Source organism: Panthera uncia (assembly GCF_023721935.1).
Source record: "Panthera uncia isolate 11264 chromosome B2 unlocalized genomic scaffold, Puncia_PCG_1.0 HiC_scaffold_24, whole genome shotgun sequence".
Lineage (NCBI taxonomy): Eukaryota > Metazoa > Chordata > Mammalia > Carnivora > Felidae > Panthera > Panthera uncia.
Genome location: NW_026057580.1, coordinates 54,373,306 through 54,382,801, shown reverse-complemented (window position 1 = coordinate 54,382,801; position 9,496 = coordinate 54,373,306). Strand labels below are relative to the sequence as shown.

The 9,496-nt window shown below is 33.5% G+C and overlaps 1 pseudogene; it reads right to left on the bottom strand.

Moving 5' to 3' along the window:
- Positions 1 to 469: 469 nt before the first annotated feature.
- On the bottom strand, positions 470 to 914 carry LOC125939110 (pyruvate dehydrogenase (acetyl-transferring) kinase isozyme 2, mitochondrial-like; annotated as a pseudogene).
- Between the last annotated feature and the right edge of the window lie 8,582 nt (positions 915 to 9,496).

Sequence of the window (9,496 nt, the reverse complement as noted above, 5' to 3'; positions counted from 1 at the left end):
TGAACAAATTGATTCTTTAATGTGAGTCTGAACTCAGAGCATGAGAATAAAATACTATCTTTCAAATAATATATTCAAATAATCAGGTGTGCTGAAGCCATGCATTTCTCTGCTTCATTTTCCTATTTCTGTTTGTGTCTGTTCTGTCTTGCAAAACAACAGGGTGGCTCCATGTGAAAGAAGTTGTTTTTAATAAACAAATAAACAAGAGATTTTGGGTTAAACAAGGCAAAACTATGTCTTAAGTTCAGGACCACAGTATGTTAAAATGTTATGTGACTATCAAAACAACAGAATAGCCTTTTTCTCCATAGTTTTATTTTTTACAGGGCTTTTCATTGTTAACATGGTGGGCTTTGTATTAGTTGTTTGGAGGAAGAACCTATTATTCTTTCTCGCAGCTAGAACACATGCGGTGTAATTTGCACACTATCTAAAGCAGTATATAGAGTTGTCTTTTGACACCCTGTCATGAAGAAACACCTATAGCTAATGCATGCTCTAAAGGGAGGTCTGTAAAAACAAGTTGTAAATATTCCATGGTGAGCACCACCTGGTCACAGCGGTTCTGGATGATCAGGGCATCAGTGACCTGGTGCAGGTACGATTGTCCTTGGGGTCCTTGTCCAGGAACTCCATGATGTCCAGGAGACTGGACATACCAGCTGTGAACCAGCTTCACCGAGGGTGTGCTCAGCACTCTGTCAGGAAGCAGGTTGATCTCTTCATGATGGCCAGGCACAGGGGCTTCCCCTGCCTGAGGAAGGTGAATGGTTTTCTCACAGGCATTGTGGACCCAAAGTCCAGAAACTGCTTCATCGACAGGGGACAGGGAGAACTTGCTGAAGTGTTCCATGTACCTGGGGGCTCCTGCCAGGGACAGCATTCTTCAGCAGCGCGGGGACCCAGCGCATGGCAGTGGTGGCCGAGTTGGCATGGCTTGGGATCTGGCTCCAGCACCCTCCCCCCCCCCGGGCAGCGCTTGCCTTTAAATTTTAATTTTCTATAAATAATATATTTGGTGCCCAGAATATGTCAAATATAGTTCTAGGTATTGAGTATACACATATCAGTTAATCACTCTGGTACTTTTAAAGCTTAAGAAGCGATATGTGTTAAGAGTAGGAACAGGCACAAAGCAGTACCTAGGGTAGTGATGATCCATGTCAGAGGAGAGGAGACTCAGGGATTCTAGAGTCAGTGGAATCCTACTTGGTCAAACAGTGAGCCAGCCCTATTCCAGGAAAATTGCAAGGGCTTAACTTTGTTTTGAGGTTGAGTTGCTATCGATTATTGAGCATTTTAGTTCCTTGAGTCTCTGTGATAATGATCAGAAAGAGTTACCTAAATTGCTTTGATTCACAGGTAATTAAATGACTCTCTACCTCACCGTGTGCTATGAAAGAAGATTACACAATTTATCTTGTCTAATAAGGCAGAGAAATAGTAGTGATATGCTATTATGGTGTTTTATTTTTTTAGCACATAAATTAGTGCTAGAAATAAACTTGAAAAATATTTGAATGTGTAATACCTACTTTTAGAGCAGTTTTATTGAATGTCAATTCATCATGTTTTTCCCTACATTTACTCTATGGGTACTGGTTATGTGACTAGCCATGGATATATTCATTGTTTATAGCAAATGAAATGGTTGGTTTGAACTACTATTTTTCTCTGGATAAATAATATAGTTAAGGATTTTAGCCATTTCAGAGATCAGTAAGTTTTGCCTTAGTAATGCTGTGTTCTTCAACACTGAGAAAGTGAAAGTTTGACAGCCTTTGTATCAAACTAATTGAAAGGCCCTCTGCTTTAATAAAGTTATTTTGCCATTGTACTTCAAAAACTGTGCTTTATAAAGCTGTTCATTATATTTCAGTAAAAAATACATTTTAGATGGATACAGATTCTGGTGTCCAAACTCTAATAATTAAAAAAGTATGTACTCTACATATGGAAATTTTTTGAATATTTCTTTCACAGTTACTAGCACAAACTTACTAATGGCAGAATCTTCCTACAGTTGTAGTTATTGACACCCAGTGTAGGATAGTATCATGCTACATAGACATGGTTGTTTATAAAGTAAGTTACAAAATGCTGACACTAGGCTGGCATTTAGGCAAGATTTTTAAGTGAACATGGGTGTTCATTTTTAAATTGAGGAAAGTGAGTGAAATTTTACATATTTTTAGAGGACAACTCCCATGTTAACAAACATACTGGTAAGAGATACAGAGCCATCTAGGACTGTGAAGTAACCTTGGTGATGGAAGCTTTCTCTGGAGAACAAGATAAAAGGATCCTAGTCCCTGACACTAGGAAAATCATATATAGATTACAGACTAACTTCTTCCAGTTAAGAAAACATTGTAATCTTAATGGGACAGACCTTTTTTTGTTGCTATTGCTGTTGTTACTCTCAGCTAAACCCTAATTCCTATAATTCATTTGCTATCAGTATACGCTCATGATGAATGGTATATGGGGGAAACAATGGATATAAATAATATGCTAATTATGTGGTAGGGGTATGATCATAAAGAAGAGGAGAATGAGAAGTAGGAAGACTAGAAGACTGAAAATAAACAGATGTGTTCATTTTAGTGTTTATCTTGAATAGAGATTATAAGTAAGTGAATTATTTTATTTGTATATTGTACATTTTCCTATGAAATTCAATCCATATTAATAAACTTAAGTCACAAAATTACAATAACTAAAAGTTTTAAAAATTGATTATGCACAGGGAAAACTAAATTTAGCTTGTACTTCACTGGCTGGTTCCTGTAAGAGTCTCATTCTAGTTTCCTTGTTCTTTGTCAAACTCTGCTGATGATGAAATACATACATATTCTTCACTGATTATAAAAAGGATAGTTCAAAAGATGAATAAAGGTCATTATAAATATTGAATGAACAGTCAGGGAAAGCTTTACCTATATCACACATTTACCACAATCTGTATTAAAGTTCCTTAATGGAAGTGCATCATAGATTTAATAAGTTATAGAGTGCTACAGTTTTTTTGCAGAGACAATTAAGCACAGAAAGCAATATGAACTATCAAGTAAAAGCACACACCTCCAGTAAAAGAGAAGTTTATAATGTTGTACTATGAATTTTGCAGAATTTTGCATGTACAGAATTTGTACAAAGGTACACAAGGGGCTTACAGTACTTTATTTAAAGATGTAAATCTGAAACATTCAGTGAAAAGAATACTTCAGTAAAGCAGGTTATGGATGATCATGTTCCTCTGTTGTGGGTTGAATGGTGTCCCTCCAAAAATTTATATATTGAAATACTAACAGTCACATTGGAAATTCAGTGCATAATAGCATCCTGCAGTGATATGTCTTTTATGTATGTATGTATGTATGTATGTATGTATGTGAAGTTCAAGGTCTTTACTTTGCCTACCATTCATCTCATGGCCTGACCCCATCCCATCTCTGCAGTTGACTTTTCTAGCGTTCTTACCTTATTACTGTCCTGGTCTCATGTAAACAACTTGCATTTTTTCAAGAACAAGTCACGTCTTCCCTCTTTTCTTCATACTTTTACACCTCTTGTTTGTACTTCTGGAAATATTTTTCTTTCTTGTGCTTTATCCTATTCATTCTTCAGATCTCAGTTCAAATATATTTTCCTTTGGGGAAGACTTCCATGCCCCTGTAAACTTGCCTTAGCAGTGCTCTTCCGGTGTTCCCCCTTAAATACCCCTTACTTATCTATAGGAGAGCACTTTTGCATTTGCACTGTACTGAGTTATCTATTAATAGTCTATATTTTCCTCTATTATGTAAGTTTTTTGGAATATAAACTGTGTTGTTTTCACTATTTTATTTTGGATATTTAGCCTTGTAGTTGGCCCATTATAGGTACTTGAAAAGTTATACATGAACATGCGAGTGATCAATAGAGTGATGCCAAACTTATGGCAATTGGGCTCTCTCTGTTGGGCTAAGTTAGCCTCACTATTTGGAAATTGTTATTTATGGTGAAGGATTTAAAAAGGCAATTGATATTTTCTAGAGTACTGAAGTTTTTAAGTGAAAATCTAACATTTCAAAAAGCAAATCTTTGTATATGATACATATAAATTTAGAATATATGGGAGAGTCTTTCTGAATGATTTGGTTTTACAGTTTGAACACACTCTGCATAATGGTGACCACAAACTAATATGCATGTAAAAGTTGGGGTTTTTTTGATAGCTAAAAAGCACTGTGTAAATCTCAGCTATTTACTGACACAGTATTCTGTTATACTACCATATTCTGTTATACTAATTAATAACTTTGGGAAGTTTACAAAGAATCTGATTCCTGAAGTGATAGATTATAAATCCTGGGACACTCTCAGTTCCACAATAAAAACTTTAAGGTTTTCTTAAAATAAAGTTTGGAGAAAAGGAACAAAACAAAACAAAAAACAAAAAAACATTGGATTAGGATTCGGCAAACTTGTACTTTAATCTTTATTATCAGTCATCATGGCTTATTCCTCTTTATATTTACCTCTAGAATCTATCCACATTTCTTAGTGAGGTGAAATCATCCTGGTAAATATAAGCCTTTCTGTTTATCTTTTATCTTTTAACTTGACAACATGTCAAAAAAACAAAAAAAAAAGTTCACTTGAATTAATGTTGTAACTTAAAACAGTCTAATACAGGACTACACTTATTTAAAAAAAAATGTTCTTTGCCCTTTTAGAGAACATTTTTTTTTTCTCCTGAAACATTGAGATTACAACAGGAGAGTTGCATGTCTACCCATGGTAACGGGTATCTGCAAAATGATGTACTCTTATTTAGGTAATAATAGATTTATGTGCAAATGCATGCATTTTTTATTTGTATCAGGTAAAATTTATACATTATTGTATATCGCAACAGAGGCTTTTCCTTTAAATTAAAATTCATAAGTTTTGACTGTTGAATTCTATTTTATTTATCTTTCTTGGCATGAAAATGTTGAATTTTTGTACAACACTCAAAGAGATGAAGCCCTCTACTTTAATTTGGAATCTCTAAGGCTTTGAAATGTTTATTTTCACTTGACCCATCCCCTTGATAAAAGAGCAAAAAGATCCATGAGAGTTATCAGTGACAAGTTACAGTGCTGTCTATGAATATCAACCATTGCCTCCACTCTCAGAACCAAGTAGTAGAATATGGAAATACCTCTACTCAGTCACATCTGATATCATTTATAGACTGTTCCCAGAGAAACCTTATTTTTGCTCTTGCCAAATCGGAACATTTATATTAGAAAATTCCCCTCTGCTCAAAGTTTCTATAATCAGTACACTGAAGATTTCAGAAGAACGTAAGTAGATAATTTATAAAATTATGTATAATAGTTGAGCTGAAAATCCTACCTTAGGCATTCCTTCCAAAATTGTACTTTTGTGCTTCAAATCCATAAGATCTCCCAACACCCATGCTGTAGTATTTAGCCTTCCCACATTTCTGCTTCTACTTTCCAGTTATCCCCCAGACTCTCACTCTTCCATTCATTCATGATACAAAGCACCATACCTCTCTTCAAACTTTTATCTCCTTCCTTGAATAATAGCACCTGTTCATTATTTAATAAAGTCTTTTAACTAATTTCATTTGTGCTAAGAAACAAATTTTAAAAAATGCCTCCTCAACTTGTGTTGAATGGACACTTCAGATTAGTTTTGTTTGGCAAAATATTTCCTTGCTGAAGACCTGCAAGTAGTGACTTCCAACCTATGAACACTAGAGTTAATACAAAGTGCTCGGAATTCCATATGTGTACTGAAATGTTTGTAACATACATGTGGAATGATTTTTCAAATGTGTGCTAATGAAATGCATGTTATTAAAAATATCAGCAGCTATTAAGAGTATATTTATTTAAACCAATAAAATACAAATATATCATAAGAGGTATTTATGGTATTTTACGTTAAAGTTTTTGAAAGTTACTTAACTAGAGAAGGCATACCTGAAATTCCACTTTCTTCATTTTCAAATGAAACTAATGTAGTCCTATTCTCTATTACCACCACTGCCCTCTGCCCCCACCCCCAGCTCTAAGTAGTTGATTCTTATTTGAAACTGGAACTAAGTCTCTTTAGAAAGCATTAGAGATCAATAATATTATGAAAGGACTTCAGTGATTTCCCCACTATATTTTTCCATTTACAGTTCTGATTAAGCAGATCAAAACTTAATATTTCCATGTTCTTTCTTCTAGTTACAATGCTATACAGGTTTTCTATTATTGATTCCTATTTTGACTCAAAAATCATAAAATTCCTGAGAACACAGAGAATTTATCCTATCAGAATATATCCAGTATTATTGGGGTAATGTGGTAGATTCCATCTTTGTGTAGGTTTTTAAATATCACAGTTGTCATAATTACTCTCAGGCAAGGGTAATGGTTTAGTAGTTTAGGGAAAATCTACTTAATAAGATTTTCCCTCCCAAATCCTGCACTGTACCAACGAACAGTTATGTTACCTAGTGACATAAAGAACTTCCTATTTCCATTCCTACTTAACTCTGCTTTCTGAATCTTAAAATATCCTCCTTTGAGAACTGAAGAAGAAAAAATGAGCAGTTTGTACCTTGGCATCAGTGATATTCTTGAGTTTATTAGATGGCACTGATAATTTGGGGTTCACATGATGGGAGTCATATCATAAATAGCCTTAGGAAATTTGTTACTATAGCTCTGGCTCCCAAATTTTCACATCAACATCTATCAAATTCTAATAGAACCAACATCATTTGAAAAGTCTAACCACCTTTAAAAGGGAAATTTTTTACAGAGAAATAGATGTACGAAGATAGATCTTTGCTTCATTCTGGTAACTTCTAATTCTCCCCTATATATTTTAATGTTGAGAACAAAAATGAATGTTACAATTGTAGTAGCAATTGTAGGAGTAACTACAGTTGTAAGAGAACTTAATCCACTGATAGCCTTGTAGAAGATTTTGCTCTAGACATACTCCTTCAATTCAAATTTTTTTTTTTTAGATAAAATGTGTGGCATAAAAATAGGATTACTCATGCTCAGATACTAATAATTGGATCATTTCTTGCTAAATTTTTATTTGCTATCATGAATAAAACTTCATTGCATATTGTGAATGGAATTAGAGGTTCTGGTGTGTAATACAATACTTCCTAAGTTTTGGATACTCTTTTCTTTGAAGTCATGCTGCCTTTTGAAGCCAAGTAAGAAGTACCAAATTTTTTCATAGCAAAACTATGACGAACATTGTTAAGTGTTTGTAATTATTATTTTCAGTCCATTATATCTGAGGTTCTAAATATATGTAACAAAAAAATATCAACCGAACTAAAAGTACCTTTTCTTTTCCACTTTATATATCCTCACATGATTTCTGTGGTTAAGATCCAGTTCTTACCTGGAAAAAACTAAGGAAGAAAGTGGAGATGATTAAAGCAATTTCAGCAAACAACTAAATAACTTGGTTAATTTTTCCAACAATTAATTGATTCAGTGAAAACAATCAACAAGCTAATTACTTCACCAAAATTAATAAATCACTTGAAGCAATCAATTGCTTAGCTCTAAATCTCACTTTAATTCCAGGAATGATGAACCAAGCCAGGAAACCCACAGTCCAATATTACCAATCCAATCAGTATTTTTTAGTTGAGAAGTCCAAAGTAGTGTTTTACCAGTAGAGCTCACTTTTTTGGGATATCTTACACATCATTATACATCATTTAAGGGAATAATTCCAAAACATTTTAAAGTGTTGGCCAAATATTTTAAATATTAAGTATGGAAAAAGCATAGACTTTATGATCAGTGATCTAAAAAAGATGGTGTTATTTTAGGCATATTAAATAAATATACCAGTTATTCTTTCTTAAGAATAGTTTTTCTAAGAATATACTCCATTTTTTTTTCTAATAGCTATATTGCCTTCTATCAGCTTCATTCCTGGGCATAACTGAGCAGATTTATAACTCACTAACAACATTTAACATGTATGTGCCTCTACATAGCCTGGCAAACCAAGCTAATGATTTTCATTAGATTAATAGATGTAAAATTAATCATCAATATTGTTTTAACTTGCATTATTATGCATGTCTTTTGTTATCAGTAAAGAAAGTTCTTTCTCTATATCTCCTTAACAACAAAATTTATTTCTGTCCTTTGTAATAATTTGTTCATAGTGATTTATTTTTAGAAATATCTACGTATCAATTCTTACTAATTTTTAGAATAGTTGTGTCATATTTTCCATTATCGTTATAATTGCTTGATTACATGTGATTAAGGCAAAGTTTGAATGATTTATGGCTCTATTAATTATAACTATTAATTATTAGTTAATTATTAATAATTGTTACTGGTTGATTATTAATTATATTAATTATAATTATTCATTATTAGTTGATTTTCTTTATTTCTTTAATACTCCTAAATTTTGTTGTCTTCATTGTTGTATTGCTTCTAATTTGTCATCAGAATAGCCTTAGTCTATATAAAATACTATAATACCTTTGAAATTAATACTTTGGAAATTTTTTAATGCCTTGTTTAATATTTATTTCATGTAACTCCATCTTTAAAGTGGTGAAATATTTTTTTCTTTGTAATCCCCAATAACAAATATTGTGTACTCTACCCTCAGGCTTCCCTTGATTCATTACTTTAGTATGTTTCCTTAAATTACATAGTCTACAACCTGGAGGTATAATTCCTTTGCTAGTGCCAATTATGTGCCAAATTATTGTATTTATTCATTGACTTTCATAAGAGTCTATTCTTCAAAGTCCAAATTTCATTTCTGTCAGAGTCACCTGAAATGTTTCAACAAGGATCACTGAATCAGAATCTGAGAACCTGAGGATTGGGCTGGAGGAATCTACCTTTTTTTTTTTTTTTTTTAATTTTTTAATGTTTATTTATTTTTGAGGAGAGAAACAGAGCTCGAGCAGGGGGGGTGGGGGGAAGACAGAGACACAGACACAGAATCTGAAGCAGACTCCAGGCTCCAAGCTGTCAGTGCAAAACCTCATGTGGGGCTTGAACTCACGATCCATTGAGATCATGATCTGAGCTGAAGTTGGACACTTACCCGACTGAGCCACCTAGCCTCCCCTGTTTTGCTTATATTTTTGTTAACTTTTACTGGATTTTTTTTCTTTTTTACACACCAAAGTCTGAGGACTGCTGTTCTATAATACTGTCTTCATTACTCTCATTCTAGATACGAGGAAATAAAGTCTAAGAGAAGCTAAATGTCTTACCTAAAACCATACAGACTTGGTAGCATGGAATCAAGATTACAGATGTGGTAGCCCTTCTCCAAGTCTGATATCTAACCTGTAACACCAACTCAATCCCTAAAGGGATGCCTAAACAGGCCTGACGCTTTTTATTCAATATGAGCTAAAATTAACTACTTTGTTTTGATTCAACTATTTATTAAGAGCTAAACCTTGGGTTTTAAGTAG